Below are 20,992 nucleotides of genomic sequence, written 5' to 3'. Positions count from 1 at the left end.
AAGTTCAACCCATGGTCCTCCTGTCCGATCACCTTTGATCGAAGGGACCATCCGACTAGCATCCGTCATGGCGGATTCGCCGCATTGGTTCTAGACCCAATTATTGACGGATTTCATCTCACTAGAGTCCTTATGGACGGCGGCAGCAGCCTAAACCTGCTTTACCAGGATACAGTGCGGAAAATGGGCATAGATCCCTCGAGGATTAAGACCACCCAAAACGACCTTTAAAGGCGTAATACCAGGTGTAGAGGCCAACTATACAGGCTCAGTCACACTTGAAGTGATCTTTGGATCTCCGGATAATTTCCGAAGCGAGGAGTTAATCTTCGACATAGTCCCGTTTTGCAGTGGTTATCACGCACTGCTCGGGCGAACCGCATTCACTAAGTTCAATGCGGTACCGCATTACGCATACCTTAAGCTCAAGATGCCAGGCCCTCGAGGAGTAATTACGGTCAATGGAAACACCGAACGCTCCCTCCAAACGGAGGAGCACACGGCGGCCCTTGCAGCGGAAGTACAAAGCAGCCTCTCCAGGCAGTTCTCCAGTCCGGCCACTAAACGACCGGACACCGTCAAGCGCGCCCGGAGTAACCTACAACAAGACCGCCTGGCACGATCCGAGCAGGCGTAGCAATGCGGCCCCAACCCTCGCAAAAAGGCGACGCCAGTACTTCGCGTACATAACTACGCTCTAGAGATACCATGGGCACAGGGGGAGGGGCACCATCACGGCACGCCCAAAACAAGGCTTAAACCGTACCAGGGGCTGCCGATTTTTTAATTTTTTCTTACTTTCAGGACTTCATCCTTCGGCAGGCCTGTTCGGCAGTTCAATTGCCGCACAAACGATGCAAGAACCAGGTAAGCAGACAAGCCACGCCGCACTACGGAACTCCCAGGTGGTCTCTATCACGAGCAGTATACTCGTTCCGCATATTATTCCACAGCTTGCCCCTAGAATGGACATGTTAACTAGTCCAACCTTCCACTTATTGCATTACTTGTATCGTTCTACCTTGATCGCACACCTTTTTAATAAACAATGCATAGCTTTCATCTATTTTTGCATTACCTTTTTTCTTTATATATGTTCCTTAACGACATGTTGCACCCTACACATTCGTACCGCCAAAATACGCCAGGGGCTTTAGTACCCCTCAATATGGTGTAAGAAGTCCGAACACTTTAACAAGTGCGGCACCCAGAACTTATAGCATTATATGCATCGGCTCCGAATCATGTCTTGGGTCAATAGTTGGGTTTGCCCGGCTCCTATGTTTTGGTGCCTTACGTTCCGCTATAACGGCTAAGGTAGCACTAGGAGAACCACTGCGATTGTGCCCCAGTTGAGCTGGGTCGAGCACCTCAGTGGAGAAAGCTAAAACTGACTGTCATGATGAAGCGAGAGCTGGTCGCTGTTCGAGAGGTTTTTTCGAGTCCCTAAAGACTTATGCCGCTTAGGGCGAGAAGCCGGCTCTATCCGGCCAAGGCGTGGATAGCGCCCCGAACTCGGTCTTCCGAATACCAGGGGCTTCGCCGAAATTTAAAATTATAGAATTCTATGGCTAAGTGAGAGTGTTCACACATTATAGTCCAATTGCCTTGTTCGTTGGGCTGAGCGCCTCCCTCGAAGGACCCAAACATGGGAAAAAGAGCACTCGGGTTTATCCCCGAACACCCCAGCACTAGCGGCACGGGGACAGAAGCCGACGACTCGCCATCTCTCAGAATTGATAAACAGCCGCAAAGAAGGTAATATTTTAAATTCCAACAGCATTGCTTAGCGCATATAAACAAGTTTTCAGCGCACAGGACAAAACGAGCAAGTTTCACTCAAAAATTACATCCCTAGAACATTCATCCGCCACAAGGCAGGCACCCTTCAGAACATCCTTATAATAATTCTCGAGCTTGCGATGCTCTTTCCCCGGCGGTGGCCCGTCCTTCACAAGCTTCTCAGCATCTAGCTTGCCCCAGTGCACCTTAGCACGGGCAAGGGCCCTACGGGCACCCTCAATGCAGATGGAGCGCTTGATGACTTCGAGCCTTGGACAGCCCTCCACCAGCCGCCACACCAGCCCGAAATAGCTCCCAGGTAGAGCCCCTCCAGGCCACAGCCGAACAATGAGGCCCTTCATGGCCTGTTTGGCCGCCTTGTGGAGCTCGACCAGTTGCTTCAGCTGGTCGCTCAGGGGCACGGGGTGTCCGGCCTCAGCGTACTGAGACTAGAACACCTTCTCCGTCGAGCTGCCCTCCTCGGCTCGATAGAATGCGGCGGCATCGGACACACTCCGGGGAAGATCTGCGAACGCTCCTGGAGAGCTCCGGATTCGGGTAAGTAACAAGTAACTCACGTTTATGTGTTTGCTTTGCATAAAGAATGCCTTACCCTCCGCTATCTTCTTCACCTCATCCAACTCCTGGAGGGTCTTCTGGGATTCGGCCTTGGCAGATTTGGCATTTTCAATAGCCACCGTGGGCTCGGGCGCTTGCGTCTTCGAGTCAAGCTCCAAACTCTCATGTTTTTCCATGAGAGCCTGGAGCTCTTGCCGCACCTTGCCAACCTCGGCCTCATACTTCTCCCGCTCGGTGCGCTCCGAGGTCGCCCTCTTCTCGGCCTCGACCAGCGCTTGCTTAAGGGTCGCCACTTCAGACATGGCCCCTAAAATAGCCATGATAATCCTGTCATTCTTTGCAATTGCACCTTTTTATATATATTTAAAAACAAGGTATTTCTTACCTTCATTATCCTTGAGCTGCTTCTTGGCACGCTCGAGCTCTTGCTCGGACCGCTCGAGGTTCTGCTTTAGCGTGTCCACTTCCGCAGTCAGTGTGGCGGACGCAAGCAGGGAAGCCTACATATGCATATTGACTCATTTTTGTTAGTCTCCTGCAAATTCTATTTGATCCTCTATTCGGCTTTTCTTCCCGAACACCAAACAGAGCATCAGGGGCTACTGTCTATGCGGTACTATTATTTACACATTCTTTACTTACCTCAAAGCCTGTCAAAAGGCTAGTACAAGCTTCAGTCAGTCCGCTCTTGGCGGACTGAACCTTCTGGACCACCGCACTCATAATTGCACGATGCTCCTTGTCGATGGAGGCGCCTTGGAGCGCCTCCAACATATTGTCCGGCGCCTCCGGTTGGACGGGGGCCACCAGCACGGTGGATTTGCTCCTCTTGGAAGGAGGTCCCCCGTCGGACTCTGGAACCTCTGAAGGTTCCGGAGCGGTGTCCGGCCTAGAGCTGGACTTGGAGCCCCGGGGGGTTTCATCCCCTTTACTCCTGGAGTCCGGGAGGTCGCCTTGTGGCGCCTCCAGGGCCACCTCCTCCCGGCTTGGAACCTGTTGGGACAACACTTCGGTGTCGTCCGTAGGGCGGGGGGAGGAAGCCGTCAGAAGTGAGTTCACATCCGACGAGTCCAGTGAGCCGCTCGACGACGCGTCGAGCCGGTCTTTGGGTGGGCTGCATAAACATATTCGACGTAAGGGAAAGCTGTGCAATAAACGAATACTATGAATTACTCTGGTATCCGGATACTTATGATTTTGCCAGGGGCTTGGCCCTGGGCTGCCACTCCTCTCTGCCATCGTCGGCGTCGGTGGAGCAGTCCGGAGGAAGGGTTTTCCCCTTCTTGGACCCTCCGGCCTCCCCCGAGAGGGCGGCCTTCCTTTTCTTCTCTGCCCCCGCTGGAGGGGGAGAGGTCTCTTCTTCTTCCTCCTCGTCTTCATGGGAGGAATGCACCTCGGAACCGTCGGATGATGGATCCGACGCCTCCTGGCGCCGGGCACTCTGTCGAGTCCCCGCGGCCTTTTTTGCGGCCTTCTTCTCCGGCACCACATAGGGTGCCGGAACCACGCTGGGCCTTCGGGAAAAGGAGTCGGACAGTTGATCTGTCCGGATGTCACCTGCCAATCCTATCAAAGGTAAGGGAGTTTAGATCCCGCATGGAGTCAAACTATGAAAAACTGATACCCTGTAAAGGGAAAAAAAACAGCTTACTGCGAGAGCATGACACTGCGCATAGAATCCGCGATCCTCGGTAGCGGACGAGGGAGCCTCGGCGCCCTTGAAAGGCACCTTCTAGGCATCTCCGTACATCGTGTTGAAGAGCCTGCTCATGGTTTGGTGCCGCGCCGGGTCGAACTCCCACAGGTTGAAAGCCCGTTGTTGACACGGGAGGATCAAGCGGATAAGCATAACCTGGACTACGTTGACAAGTTTGAGCTTCTTGTCCACCAGGGTTTGGACGCATGTTTGGAGTCCGGTCAGCTCTCCCTTCTTACCCCATGACAGGCCCGTCTCCTTCCAGGAGGTGAGCCGCGTAGGGGGTCCGGATCGAAACTCAGGGGGTGCGACCCATTCGGCGTCGCGCGGCTCGGTGATGTAAAACCACCCCGATTGCCACCCCTTCAGGGTCTCCACAAAGGAGCCCTCGAGCCATAGGACGTTGACCATCTTGCCCACCATGGCGCCTCCACACTCTGCCTGGTTGCCGCGCACCAACTTCGGCTTGACATTGAAAGTCTTGAGCCATAGGCCGAAATGAGGGCGGATGCGAAGGAAGGCCTCGCACACGACGATAAACGCCGAGATGTTGAGGACGAAGTTCGGGGCCAGATCGTGGAAATCCAGGCCGTAGTAGAACATGAGCCCCCGGACCAAATGGGTGGAGAGGGAAGCCCAGTCCGCGAAGGAAATGGGGGAGGAACACCACCCTCTCATGGGACCTAGGGGTGGGGATGAGCTGCCCCTTTTCGGGGAGCCGGTACGCGATGTCGTTAGACAGGTATTCGGCCTTCCTCAGCTTTTTGATATGTCCCTCCGTGACGGATGAGTCCATCCACTTGCCTCCCGCTCCGGACATGGCTGGAGAAGGTTGAGGTGGGGAGTGCGGACTTGGGCGCTGGAGCTCGAGTGCACAAGAATGGATAGGCAAAGGAGGAACAAGGTGTAGGTGAAAAGGTGGATCCTTATCCCCTTATATGGGTGGACGCAACTACATGTCCCCACCAGCCTGGTAAGACTCGCTTATCTCCAAGCGCCATAATCAATGGCGCGGTTGGGTTACCCAGGACCGTATTGATGAGAATCCCAGGATAAGGGGAACACGATCTCTGCTTTAACAAGACGTGCCAAGGAAACCGCCTCGCATAACGCGCTAAGGTGGGATACTAAAACGACTCGGATAAAAGCTTGGTCGTGGTGTGACACGCTACGGAATACCTCAGCAGATTAGATTGGTGTAAATATTATTCTCTCTATGGCAATATGTGGAAACTTATTTTTCAAAGCCGGACTCTATCTCTGTGTTCAAAATCTTCTATGAAGTACTTGGAGGAGGAACCCGCCTTGCAATGCCAAAGACAATCTGCACGCTGGACTCGTCGTCATTGAAGCCTGGTTCAGGGGCTACTGAGGGAGTCCTGGATTAAGGGGGTGTCCGGATGGCCGGACTATACCTTCAGCCGGACTCCTGGACTATGAAGATACAAGATTGAAGACTCCGTCCCGTGTCCGGAAGGGACTTTCCTTGGCGTGGAAGGCAAGCTTGGCGATACGGATATGAAGATCTCCTACCATTGTAACCGACTCAATGTAACCCTAACCCTACCCGGTGTCTATATAAACTGGAGGGTTTTAGTCCGTAGGACAACGTACACATCAACAATCATACCATAGGCTAGCTTCTAGGGTTTAGCCTCCTCGATCTCGTGGTAGATCTACTCTTGTACTACCCATATCATCAATATTAATCAAGCATGACGTAGGGTTTTACCTCCATCGAGAGGGCCCGAACCTGGGTAAAACTTCGTGTCCCTGGCCTCCTGTTACCATCCGGCCTAGACGCACAGTTCGGGACCCCCTACCCGAGATCCGCCGGTTTTGACGCCGACACCCTGCCTCCTATTACCATCCACCTTAGACGCACAGTTCGGGACCCCCTACCCGAGATCCGCCAGTTTTGACACCGACATTGGTGATTTCATTGAGAGTTCCACTGTGTTGTCACCATAAGGCTCGATGGCCCCTTCGATCATCAGTAAGGATGCGGTCCAGGGTGAGGGTTTCCTCCCCGGATAGATCTTCATATTCGGCGGCTTCGCACAGCGGGCCAACTCGCTTGGCCATCTGGAGCAGATCGAGAGCTATGCCCCTGGCCATCAGGTCAGGTTCGGAAACCTAAACTACACTGCCGACATCCACAGAGACTTGCTCTTCGATGGATTCGAGCCCATGTCAGGTGCGCCGCACAATCACGACGAGCATGACGTAACTCTACCGTCGGACAGTGTTCGGGAGATCGCATCTGCAACTACTCCGGCCTTCAATCTAGAGCAAATTGCGCCATCCGAGGACGGAGGGATAGACCCCACCATGGAGGCCACACTCTTAGTGGCGATGGAGCCGGATACTGACTTCACCCCTTACGAGAGCCGTGTCGCCGAACCACGGGATTCGTCTCGGGCCACGGACTCCGAGTTGCCTGCATCCGTGCCTATCGAATCCGATTGGGCACCGCTCATGGAGTTCACCTCCGCGGATATCTTTCAGCACTTGCCTTTTAGTGATGTACTAAATTCATTAAGGTCTCTCTCCTTGTCAGGAGAACCTTGGCCGAGAACTATGTCAGGCTAGAATGGGATGCGGACGACGAAGAAATTCGCTGCCCACCCACCACCCACTTAGTAGCCACTGTCGACGATTTAACCGACATGCTCGACTTCGACTCCGAAGACATCGACGGTATGGACGACAATGCAGGAGACGAACAGGAACCACCGCCCACAGGGCGCTGGACCGCCACCTCATCATATGATATATACATGGTGGACACCCCCAAAGAAGGCAATGGCGACGAGACAGCGGAGGATGACCCTTCCAAGAAGCAACCCAAGCGCCGACGTCAGTGGCGCCGCTCTAAGTCCCGCCACAGCAAAAGTAGTGATACCGGCACAAGAGACAATAACACTCCGGATAGTGCCAAAGACAACTACAGTCCCCTCCAGCACAATGTAGAGCGGGAAGGCGAACAAGCTAGCCCTCCAGAGCAGGTAGCAGATGGAAAATCGGAGGAGGACAATTACATGCCTCTCTCCGAAGACAAGGTGAGCCTCGGCGACAAAGAATTTATCGTACCTGAGGATCCCGTCGAGTAGGGGCGCTTCAAGCGCCGGCTTATGGCCACAACAAATAGCCTGAAGAAAAAGCAACAACAGCTTCAAGCTGATCAAGACTTGCTAGCAGACAGATGGACCGAAGTCCTTGCGACCGAGGAATACAAACTCGAGCGCCCCTCCAAGAGTTACCCAAAGCGCAGGTTGCTACCTCACCTCGAGGAGTAGGCATCGAAACCAACATCACCAGTGTACGATGTGGCTGACCGGCCACCTCGTGGCCGAGCTAGAGAGGCGTTTCAGCCTGAAGTTCATCCTGCACCCCGCCGCCACTCAAAAAAATACCAAGGCCCGGGGCAACGCACGGGGCCTGCGAGATGTATTGGACAACAGGGAAAAACATGCAAGGTCAATATACGGGTCACGGGGGCGCACGCCAACGCGGGACGACGACCGTCGCGCCGGATACACTAAAAGTAAATCCGGCCGGGCCGAATACAACAGACAAAACTCATATGAATTGTGTCATGATATAGCCCGGCACAGAGGCGCCACACACCCCCTATGCTTCACTGATGAAGTTATGGATCACGAATTCCCGGAGGGTTTTAAACCCGTAAATATCGAATCGTATGATGGTACAACAGATCCCGCTGTATGGATTGAGGATTTCCTCCTCCACATCCGCATGGCTCGCGGTGATGATCTGCATGCCATCAAGTACCTCCCACTAAAACTCAAAGGACCAGCTTGGCATTGGCTGAATAGCTTGCCAGCAGACTCCGTCGGCAGTTGGGAGGATTTGGAAGACGCATTCCTTGACAACTTCTAGGGCACTTATGTGCAAGCACCGGATGCTGATGACTTGAGCCATATAACTCAACAGCCAGGGGAATCGGCCAGGCAATTCTGGACACGGTTCCTAACTAAGAAAAACCAAATTGTTGACTGTCCGGATGCAGAGGCCTTAGCGGCATTCAAGCATAACACCGTGACGAGTGGCTCGCCCGGCACCCCGGCCAGGAGAAGCCGAAATCTATGGCAGCCCTCACGACACTCATGGCCCGCTTTTGCGTGGGGGAGGATAGCTGGCTGGCTCGCAGCAACAACACATCAAGGAATCCAGGCACTTCAGAAACCAAAGATGCCAACGGCAGACCACGTCTGAGGGAGTCCTGGATTAGGGGGTGTCCGGATGGCCGGACTATACCTTCAGCCGGACTCCTAGACTATGAATATACAAGATTGAAGACTTCGTCCCGTGTCTGGAAGGGACTTTCCTTGGCGTGGAAGGCAAGCTTGGTGATACGGATGTATAGATCTCCTACCATTGTAACCGACTCTATGTAACCCTAACCCTATCAGGTGTCTATATAAACCGGAGGGTTTTAGTCCGTAGGACAACACATTCATACACAACAATCATACCATAGGCTAGCTTCTAGGGTTTAGCCTCTCTGATCTCGTGGTAGATCTACTCTTGTACTACCCATATCATCAATATTAATCAAGCAGGACGTAGGGTTTTACCTCCATCGAGAGGGCCCGAACCTGGGTAAAACTTCGTGTCCCTTGCCTCCTGTTACCATCCGGCCTAGACGCACAGTTCGGGACCCCCTACCCGAGATCCGCCGGTTTTGACACCGACATTGGTGCTTTCATTGAGAGTTCCTCTGTGTCGTCGCCGTCAGGCTCGATGGCTCCTACGATCATCAATAGCGATGCAGTCCAGGGTGAGACCTTCCTCCTGTTGGGGAACATAGCAGAAATTCAAAATTTTCTACGCATCACCAAGATCAATCTATGGAGTAATCTAGCAACGAGGGAAGGAGAGTGCATCTACATACCCTTGTAGATCACTAAGCGGAAGCGTTCAAGTGAACGGGGTTGATGGAGTCGTACTCGTCGTGATCCAAATCACCGATGATCCTAGTGCCGAACGGACGGCACCTCCGTGTTCAACACATGTACAGCCCGGTGACGTCTCCTATGCCTTGATCTAGCAAGGGGAGAAGGAGAGGTTGGGGAAGACTCCATCCAGCAACAGCACGACGGCGTGGTGGTGGTGGAGGAGCGTGGTACTCCAGCAGGGCTTCGCCAAGCACCGCAAGAGACGAGGAGGGAGAGGGGTAGGGTTGCGCCAAGAAGGATATTGAATCGTGTCTCTGGCTGCCCAAAACCACAAGTATATATAGGGGGAGGGGAGGGGCTGCGCCCCCACCTAGGTTTCCACCCCTAGGGGTGGCGGCCAGCCCTAGATCCCATCTAGGGGGGGCGGCCAAGGGGGGAGAGAGGGGGGCACACCACTAGGTGGGCCTTAGGCCCATCTGAGCCTAGGGTTTGCCCCCTTCCACTCTCCCTTGCGCCTTGGGCCTTGGTGGGGGGGCGCACCAGCCCACCTGGGGCTGGTCCCCTCCCATACTTGGCCCATGCACCCTCCGGGGCTGGTGGCCCCACTTGGTGGACCACCGGGACCCTCCCGGTGGTCCCGGTACATTACCGATAAAACCCGAAACTTTTCCGGCGACCAAAACAGGACTTCCCATATATAAATCTTTACCTCCGGACCATTCCGGAACTCCTCGTGACGTCCGGGATCTCATCCGGGACTCCGAACAACATTCGGTAACCTCGTATATCTATTCCCTATAACCCTAGCGTCATCGAACCTTAAGTGTGTAGACCCTACGGGTTCGGAAGTCATGCAGACATGGCCGAGACAACTCTCCGGTCAATAACCAATAGCGGGATCTGGATACCCATGTTGGCTCCCACATGCTCCACGATGATCTCATCGGATGAACCACGATGTCAAGGACTTAATCAATCCCGTATACAATTCCCTTTGTCTAGCGGTACGATACTTGCCCGAGATTCGATCATCGGTATCCCGATACCTTGTTCAATCTCGTTACCGGCAAGTCTCTTTACTCGTTCCGTAACACATCATCGCGTGATCAACTCCTTGATCACATTGTGCACATTATGATGATGTCCTAACGAGTGGGCCCAGAGATACCTCTCCATTTACACGGAGTGACAAATCCCAGTCTTGATTCGTGCCAACCCAACAGACACTTTCGGAGATACCTGTAGTGTACCTTTATAGCCACCCAGTTACGTTGTGACGTTTGGCACACCCAAAGCACTCCTACGGTATTCGGGAGTTGCACAATGTCATGGTCTAAGGAAATGATACTTGACATTAGAAAAGCTTTAGCATACGAACTACATGATCTTGTGCTAAGCTTAGGATTGGGTCTTGTCCATCACATCATTCTCCTAATGATGTGATCCCGTTATCAACGACATCCAATGTCCATGGTCAGGAAACCGTAACCATCTATTGATCAATGAGCTAGTCAACTAGAGGCTTACTAGGGACATGGTGTTGTCTATGTATCCACACATGTATCTGAGTTTCCTATCAATACAATTCTAGCATGGATAATAAACGATTATCATGAACAAGGAAATATAATAATAACCAATTTATTATTGCCTCTAGGGCATATTTCCAACAGTCTCCCACTTGCACTAGAGTCAATAATCCAATTCACATCGATATGTGATTAACACTCAAGGTCACATCCCCATGTGACTAACACCCAAAGAGTTCTAGGTTTGATCATGTTATGCTTGTGAGAGAGGTTTCAGTCAACGGGTCTGCAACATTCAGATCCGTATGTACTTTGCAAATTTCTATGTCATCTTATAGATGCAACTACTACGCTACATTTGGAGCCATTTCAAATAACTGTTCTACTTGGAGCTATTCTAAATTGTTGCTCCATTATACGTATCCGGTATCTCTACTCAGAGCTATCCAGATAGGTGTTAAGCTTGCATCGACGTAACTCTTTACGTCGAACTCTTTATCACCTCCATAACCGAGAAACATATCCTTATTCCTCTAAGGATAATTTAGACCGCTATCTGGTGATCTACTCCTAGATTACCTTTGTACCCTCTTGCCAGATATGTGGCAAGGCACACATCAGGTGCGGTACTCAGCATGGCACACCGTATAGAGCCTATGACAAAAGCATAGGGGACGACCTTCGTCCTTCCTCTTTCTTCTGCCGTGGTCGTGCTTTAAGTCTTAACTTCATACCTTACAACTCAGGCAAGAACTCCTTCTTTGACTGATCCATCTTGAACACTTTCAAGATCATGTCAAGGTATGTGCTCATTTGAAGTACCATTAAGCGTTTTGATCTATCATTATAGATCTTGATGCTCAATGTTCAAGTAGCTTAATCCAGGCTTTCCATTGAAAAACACTTTCCAAATAACCCTATATGCTTTCCAGAAATTCTACATCATTTCTGATCAACAATATGTCAACAACATATATTCATCAGAAATTCTAAAGTGCTCCCACTCACTTCTTTGGAAATACAAGTTTCTCATAAACTTTGTATACACCCAAAATCTTTGATCATCTCATCAAAGCATACATTCCAACTCCGAGATGCTTACTCCAGTCCTTAGAAGGATTGCTGCAGCTTTGCATACTTATTAGCATCTTTCAGGATTGACAAAACCTTCCGGTTGTATCACATACAACCTTTCCTCAAGAAAATCATCGAGGAAACAATGTTTTGACATCCTATCTGCAAGATTTCATAAATAATGCAGTAATCACTAATATAATTCCAACAGACTCTTAGCATTGCTACGAGTGAGAAAGTCTCATCGTAGTCAACTCCTTGAACTTGTTGGAAAACATCTTAACGACAAGTCGAGCTTTCTTAATGGTGATACTTACCATCATTGTCCGTCTTCCTTTTAAAATCCATATGTACCTAACAGCCTTACGACCATCAAGTAGTTCTTCCAAAGTCTACACTTTGTTTTCATATATGGATCCTCTCTCGGATTATATGGCCTCGAGCCATTTTGTAATCCAGGCCCACCATCGCTTCTCCATAGCTCGTAGGTTCATTGTTGTCTAGCAACATGACTTCCATGACGGGATTACGTACCACTCTGAAGTAGTACACATCCTTGTCATCCCACGAGGTTTGGTAGTGACTTGATCTAAAGTTTCATGATCACTATCATAAGCTTCCACTTCAATTGGTGTAGGTGCCACAGGAACAACTCCCTGTGCCCTGCCACACACTAGTTGAAGAGACGGTTCAATAACCTCATCAAGTCTCCACCATCCTCCCACTCAATTCTTTCGAGAGAAACTTTTCCTCGAGAAAGGACCCGATTCTAGAAACAATCCCTTATTGCTTTCGGATCTGAGACAGGAGGTATACCCAACTGTTTTGGGTGTCCCATGAAGATGCATTTATCCGCTTTGGGTTCGAGCTTATCAGCCTGAAACTTTTTCACATAAGCGTCGCAGCCCCAAACTTTTAAGAAATGACAGCTTAGGTTTCTCTAAACCATAGTTCATATAGTGTCATCTCATCGGAATTACGCGGTGCCCTATTTAAAGTGAATGTGGTTGTCTCTAATGCCTAACCCATAACCTATCGTGGTAATTCGATAAGAGACATCATGGTATGCATCATATCCAATAGGGTGCAGTTATGATGTTCGGACACACCATCATACTATGGTGTTTCAGGTTGTATTAGTTGTGAAACAATTTCCAGAATGTCTTAATTATGTGCCAAACTCGTAATTCAGATATTCATCTCTATGATCATATCATAGATATTTTATCCTCTTGTCACGACGATCTTTCAACTTCACCCTGAAATTACTTGAACCTTTCAATAATTCAGACTCATGATTCATCAAGTAAATATACTCAACATCTACTCAAATCATCTGTGAAGTAAGAACATAATGATATCCACTACACGCCTCAGCACTCATTGGCCTGCACACATCAAAATGTATTACTTCCAACAAGTTGCTTTCTAGTTCCATTTTACTGAAAACGAGGCTTTCAGTCATCTTGCCCATGTGGTATGATTTTCATGTCTCAAGTGATTCAAAATCAAGTGAGTCCAAACGGTCCATTTGCATGGAGTTTCTTCATGCATATACACCAATAGACATGGTTCGCATGTCTCAAACTTTTCAAAAACGAGTGAGCCCAAAGATCCATCAACATGGAGCTTCTTCATGTGTTTTATACCGATATGACTTACGTGGCAGTGCCACAAGTAGGTGGTACTATCATTACTATCTTATATCTTTTGGCATGAACATGTGTATCACTATGATCGAGATTCAATAAACCATTCATTTTAGGTGCAAGACCATTGAAGGTATTATTCAAATAAACAGAGTAACCATTATTCTCCTTAAATGAATAACCGTATTGCGATAGACATAATCCAATCATGTCTATGCTCAACGCAAACACCAATCTCGATGGTAGAGGGAGCGTGCGATGTTTGATCACATCAAGCTTGCAAAAACTTCCAACACATATTGCCAGCTCACCTTTAGCTAGTCTCCGTTTACTCCGCAGCCTTTTATTTCGAGTTTACTAACATTTAGCAACCAAACCGGTATCTAATACCATGGTGCTACTAGGAGTACTAGTAAAGTACACATTAACACAATGTATATCCAATATACTTCTATCGACCTTGCCAGCCTTCTCATATACCAAGTATCTAGGGTAATTCTGCTCCAGTGGCTGTTCCCCTTATTACAGAAGCACTTAGTCTCAGGTTTGGGTTCAACCTTGGGTTTCTTCACTAGAGCAGCAGCTGATTTGCCGTTTCATGAAGTATCCCTTTTTGCCCTTGCCCTTCTTGAAACTAGTGGTTTCACCAACCATCAACAATTGATGCTCCTTCTTGATTTCTACTTTTGTGGTGTCAAACATCGCGAATATCTCAAGGATCATCATATATGTCCCTGATATATCATAGTTCATCATGAAGCTCTAGCAGCTTGGTGGTAATGACTTCGGAGAAACATCACTATCTCATCTGGAAGATCAACTCCCACTCGATTCAAATGATTGTTGTACTCAGACAATCTGAGCACAAGCTCAACAATTGAGCTTTTCTCCCTTAGTTTGCATGCTAAGAAAATCGTCGGAGGTCTTATACCACTTGATGTGGGAACGAGCCTGAAATCCCAATTTCAGCCCTCGAAACATCTCATATGTTTCGCGACATTTCAAAACGTCTTCGGTACCTCAACTCTAAACCGTTTAACTGAACTATCACGTAGTTATCAAAATGTGTATGTCAGATGTTCGCAACATCCACAGACGACATTCGAGGCTCAGCACACTGAGCGGTGCATTAAGGACATAAGCCTTCTATGAAGCAATGAGGACAATCCTCAGTTTACGGACCTAGTCCGCATAATTGCTACTATCATCTTTCAACTAAATTTTCTCTAGGAACATATCTAAATAGTAGAACTGAAGCGCGAGCTACGACATAATTTGCGAAAACCTTTTGACTATGTTCAGGATAATTAAGTTCATCTTATGAACTCCCACTCAGATAGACATCCCTCTAGTCATCTAAGTGATTACATGATCCGAGTCAACTAGGCCGTGTCCGATCATCACGTGAGACGGACTAGTCAACATCGGTGAACATCTTCATGTTGATCGTATCTTCTATACGACTCATGCTCGACCTTTCAGTCTTCCGTGTTCCGAGGCCATGTATGTACATGCTAGGCTCGTCAAGTCAACCTAAGTGTTTTTGCTGTGTAAATCTGGCTTACACCCGTTGTATTCGAACGTTAGAATCTATCACACCCGATCATCACGTGGTGCTTCGAAACAACGAACCTTCGCAACGGTGCACAGTTAGGGGGAACACCTTTTTGAAATTTTAGTGAGGGATCATCTTATTTAAGCTACCGTCGTTCTAAGCAAATAAGATGTAAAACATGATAAACATCACATGCAATCAAATAGTGACATGATATGGCCAATATCATTTTGCTCCTCTCGATCTCCATCTTCGGGGCTCCATGATCATCGTTGTCACCGGCATGACACCATGATCTCCATCATCATGATCTCCATCATCGTGTCTTCTTGAAGTTGTCTCGTCATCTATTACTTATACTACTATGGCTAACGCTTTAGCAATAAAGTAAAGTAATTACATGACGTTTATGTTGACACGTAGGTCATAAATAAATTAAGACAACTCCTATGGCTCCTGCCGGTTGTCATACTCATCGACATGCAAGTCGTGATTCCTATTACAAGAACATGATCAATCTCATACATCACATATATCATTCATCACATCCTTTTGGCCATATCACATCACAAGGCATATGCTGCAAAAACAAGTTAGACGTCCTCTAATTGTTGTTGCAAGTTTTTACGTGGCTGCTATAGGTTTCTAGCAAGAACATTTCTTACCTACGCCAAAACCACAACGTGAATTGCCAATTTCTATTTACCCTTCATAAGGACCCTGTTCATCAAATCCGATCCGACTAAAGTGGGAGAGACAGACACCCGCTAGCCACCTTATGCAACTAGTGCATGTCAGTCGGTGGAACCAGTCTCACGTAAGAGTACGTGTAAGGTCGGTCCGGGCCGCTTCATCCCACGATGCCGCCGAATCAAGATAAGACTAGTAACGGCAAGATAATTGACAATATCGATGCCCACAACTACTTTGTGTTCGACTCGTGCATAGAAACTACGCATAGACCTAGCTCATGATGCCACTGTTGGGGAACGTAGCGGAAATTCAAAATTTTCTACGCATCACCAAGATCAATCTATGGAGTAATCTAGCAAAGAGGGAAGGAGAGTGCATCTACATACCCTTGTAGATCACTAAGCGGAAGCGTTCAAGTGAACGGGGTTGATGGATTCGTACTCGTCATGATCCAAATCACCGATGATCCTAGTGCCGAACGGACGGCACCTCCGTGTTCAACACACGTACAGCCCGGTGACGTCTCCTATGCCTTGATCCAGCAAGGGGAGAAGGAGAGGTTGGGGAAGACTCCATCCAGCAGCAGCACGACGGCGTGGTGGTGGTGGAGGAGCGTGGTACTCCAGCAGGGCTTCGCCAAGCACCGCAAGAGACGAGGAGGGAGAGGGGTAGGGCTGCGCCAAGAAGGAGATTGAATCGTGTCTCTGGCTGCCCAAAACCTCAAGTATATATAGCGGGAGGGGAGGGGCTGCGCCCCCACCTAGGTTTCCACCCTTAGGGGTGGCGGCCAGCCCTAGATCCCATCTAGGGGGGCGGCCAAGGGGGGAGAGAGGGGGGGCACCACTAGGTGGGCCTTAGGCCCATCTGAGCCTAGGGTTTGCCTCCTTCCACTCTCCCTTGTGCCTTGGGCCTTGGTGGGGGGGCGCACCAGCCCACCTGGGGCTGGTCCCCTCCCATACTTGGCCCATGCAGCCCTACGGGGCTGGTGGCCCCACTTGGTGGACCACCGAGACCTTCCCGGTGGTCCCGGTACATTACCGATAAAACCCGAAACTTTTCCGGCGACCAAAATAGGACTTCCCATATATAAATCTTTACCTCCGGAACTCCTCGTGACATCTGGGATCTCATCCGGGACTCCGAACAACATTCGCTAACCTTGTATATCTATTCCCTATAACCCTAGCGTCATCAAACCTTAAGTGTGTAGACCCTACGGGGTCGGAAGTCATGCAGACATGGCCGAGACAACTCTCCGGTCAATAACCAACAGCGGGATCTGGATACCCATGTTGGCTCCCACATGCTCCACGATGATCTCATTGGATCAACCACGATGTCAAGGACTTAATCAATCCCGTATACAATTCCCTTTGTCTAGCGGTACGATACTTTCTTGAGATTCGATCGTCGGTATCCCGATACCTTGTTCAATCTCGTTACCGGCAAGTCTCTTTACACGTTCCGTAACACATCATCCCGTGATCAACTCTTTGATCACATTGTGCACATTATGACGATGTCCTACCGAGTGGGCCCAGAGATACCTCTCTGTTTACACGGAGTGACAAATCCCAGTCTCGATTCGTGCCAACCCTACAGACACTTTCGGAGATACCTGTAGTGTACCTTTATAGCCACCCAGTTACGTTGTGACGTTTGGCACATCCAAAGCACTCCTACGGTATCCGGGAGTTGCACAATCTCATGGTCTAAGGAAATGATACTTGACATTAGAAAAGCTTTAGCATACAAACTACATGATCTTGTGCTAGGCTTAGGATTGGGTCTTGTCCATCACATCATTCTCCTAATGATGTGATCCCGTTATCAACGACATCCAATGTCCATGGTCAGGAAACCGTAACCATCTATTGATCAACGAGCTAGTCAACTAGAGGCTTACTAGGGACATGGTGTTGTCTATGTATCCACACATGTATCTGAGTTTCCTATCAATACAATTCTAGCATGGATAATAAATGCTTATCATGAACAAGGAAATATAATAATAACCAATTTATTATTGCCTCTAGGGCATATTTCCAACACCTCCCCGGACAGATCTTCGTCTTCGACGGCTTCGCCCTGCGGGCCAATTCACTTGGCCATCTGGAGCAGATCAAAAGCTATGCCCCTGGCCGCCAGGTCCGATTTGGAAGTTTAAACTACACGGCTGACATCCGCGGGGACTTGATCTTCGACGGATTCGAGCCACTGCCGAGCGCGCCGCACTGTCACGACGAGCATGATCTAACTCTGTCGCCAAACAGTGCCCTGGAGGCCGCACCCGCATCGGCTTCGACCCTTAATTCGGAGCCTACTGTGCCGATCGAGGATGGGTGGTTGGACGCCGCCTCGGGGCTGCGATCCAAACGGCGATCGAGCCGAACACCAGCCCCGCACTCCGCGAGACTCGTGACTCCAGGGAGCCGGACACCTCTCCGGACTCTGAACCCTCCGCGCCCCTGTCGATCGAATCCGATTGGGCGCCGATCATGGAGTTTACTGCCGCGGATATCTTTCAGCACTCGCCTTTTGGCGATATTCTGAAGACACTAAAGTCTCTCTCTCTATCAGGAGAGACCTGGCCGAGCTACGGTCAGCAAGGTCGGGATACGGACGATGAAGAAATTCAAAGCCCACCCACCACCCACCTTATAGCTACTGTCGACGATTTAACCGATATGCTCGACTTCAACTCCGAAGATATCAACGGTATGGACGCCGACGCAGGAGACGATGAAGAACCAGCGCCTATTGAGCCCCGAAAAGCCACCTCGTCATATGACATATACATGGTGGACGCACCAATAGATGACGACGAGGAGCGGAAGGACGCTCCGAAGGCTTGTTCCCTCGAGAAGCAGTCAAATCGGCGACACAAGCGCCGCCCCAAATCCCGCCTCGACAGAAATAACGATCACACAGACCCAGCGCTGGAGCATGGCGAACCGCTGCCGGACAACGGCAATCCGGATAATCAAACCGAACAAACAAATTCTATCAAGGATAATAGTCCGGACGATATAACGCCGAACAGGCACCCGGAGCAGCAGAATGCCCGTAAAAGGCTTGTTGCCACCGCGAGGAGTCTCAAAAAGCAGAAGCAAAGGCTCAGGGTTGCGCAAGACACACTCCAAGTCAGCTGGAGTAAAATACTCAACACAGCAGCGAGGTACGGCGACAATCGCCCCTCCAAGAGCTACCCAAAGCGGAAGCTGCTACCCGAATTCGATGAGGAGGCCTCAGACCCTCCACAACCAAACATCAAAGCAGCCACCTGGCCAGATAGACGACCCCTCCACCAACACAGGGCGGCATACAACGCCACTCACAATACAACACGCGACCCAGGCGAGGGCTCGCACCCAAAGGACAGCGCAACAAGATCCATCTATGGACCACGCAAGCGCGCCCCAGCATACAATGCAATACAACAAACATCCGAACAACGCGGCACACCCAGCTACAGGGGTGCCGCACACCCCTTGTGTTTCACCGATGAGGTGCTGGACCATGAATTCCCAGAGGGATTCAAACCCGTAAACATAGAGGCATATGACGGAACAACAGACCCGGGGTCTGGATTGAGGACTACATCCTCCATATCCATATGGCTCGAGGAGATGATCTCCACGCCATCAAGTACTTACCCCTCAAGCTCAAAGGGCCAGCTCGTCACTGGCTTAAAGGCCTCCCCAAAAGCTCCATTGGAAGTTGGGAAGAGCTCGAAGACGCCTTTCGGGAAATTTTCAAGGGACTTATGTCCGACCTCCGGATGCGGACGATTTGAGTCATATAACTCAACAGCCTGGAGAGTCAGCCCGAAAGCTTTGGAACAGGTTTCTTACTAAAAAGAACCAGATTGTCAACTGTCCGGACACCGAAGCCTTGGCAGCTTTTAAGCATAGCATCTGTGATGAATGGCTCGCCAGACACCTCGGCCAAAATAAGTCGAGAACGATGGCCGCATTAACAAACTTCATGACCCGCTTTTGCGCGGGTGAGGACAGCTGGCTAGCCAGATGCAGCACCAGCGACCCCGGTACATCCGAAGTTAGACATGGAAACGGGAAATCATGGCGCAACAGCAATAACAAACGCCGGAATAAGGAAGACAGTACGAAGGGCACGGCAGTAAACGCCGGATTCAAAAGCTCTCGGCCAGGTCAGCAAAATCCGCCCTCTAAGGGCACCAGGGATGAACTGTCCAGCCTCAACAAAATTCTGGACCAAGTATGTCAGATCCATAGCACCCCTGGTAAACCTGCTAATCATACCCACAGAGATTGTGGGTCTTCAAGCAGTCCGGCAAGCTCAACGCCGTACACAAGGGGGAGGATACACCAAGTGAAGACGAGGATGAGCCTCCCAAGCAAGACACTGGGGAACAAAAGAAATTTCCACCAGAAGTCAAAACAGTAAACGTGTTACACGTAATCAAGGGAAACAATGCGGCACTCCCAGAGAAATATACCCAAGTGCCTGTCACCGCGAAGTCCTGCCACTGGTCATCTCAACCGATCACTTTCGACCATCGCGATTACTCAGCAAGTATCCGACGTGCAGGATGGGCTGCCCTGGTATTAGACCAAGTAATTGGCAGATATCACTTCACACGAGTATTGATGGACGGTGGCAGCAATCTAAACCTAATATATCAGGATACAATCTGCGGGATGGGATTAGACCCAACAAAAATTCGCCATAGCAATACTACCTTTAAAGGAGTAACGCCAGGCCCAGGGGCTCGCTGTACGGGCTCCCTATTACTACAAGTTATATTCGGCTCCCCCGATAACTTCCGTCGTGAGCATTTAACCTTCCACATCGCTCCATTCCGAAGTGGCTATCAAGCACTGCTCGGACGCGAAGCTTTCGCTCGCTTTAATGCAATACCACACTACGCCTCCCTCACACTCAAGATGCCCGGTCCACGTGGCATCATTTCAGTGAACGGAAATATCAAGTGATCTCTGCACGCCGAAGAGAGTGCGGCTACCTTGGCAGCCGCACACTAAAGGTGCCCGGACCACCGAAAGCATCCAATAGGTCATCAAGACCTTAGACACAACTAACCAAGTCCGGTGCCGCTATTTATACCGAATAAACGGTCACACCCCTATTTGTCAATACAAGGGGCTCAACGCGCGCAGACAAGTGGCAATCTTTTCTCATCTTGAATTATACATGGTTTCTTTAAAAACTATCTTTTTGCATGACAACTTTTTCACCTAAATTCCTCTCTTTTACATATGATCATCGTGCTACACCCGTCCAGGATACGGCACAATGGAGACGCAGGCGCAGACGTGCAGCAGGGACCCGCTCCAAGGATTCTTTTTAGATTAAGACCCTGCGTAAACCTTTTTTACTATCTCTTGTTGATACATATCCACCGTTGCGAAGGATGCTGACGTATTGGCATGTGGCCACGCCAGAGCAATGCACGTACCTGGACACAAGGGGCTTCTTACAAAGGCCATTATTCAGGCCCGGTTTATACCACA

The sequence above is a fragment of the Triticum urartu genome, chromosome 3A (assembly GCF_056163025.1).
Source record: "Triticum urartu cultivar PI428250 chromosome 3A, HENAU_Tu73, whole genome shotgun sequence".
Lineage (NCBI taxonomy): Eukaryota > Viridiplantae > Streptophyta > Magnoliopsida > Poales > Poaceae > Triticum > Triticum urartu.
This window is presented reverse-complemented; position numbering follows the sequence as displayed.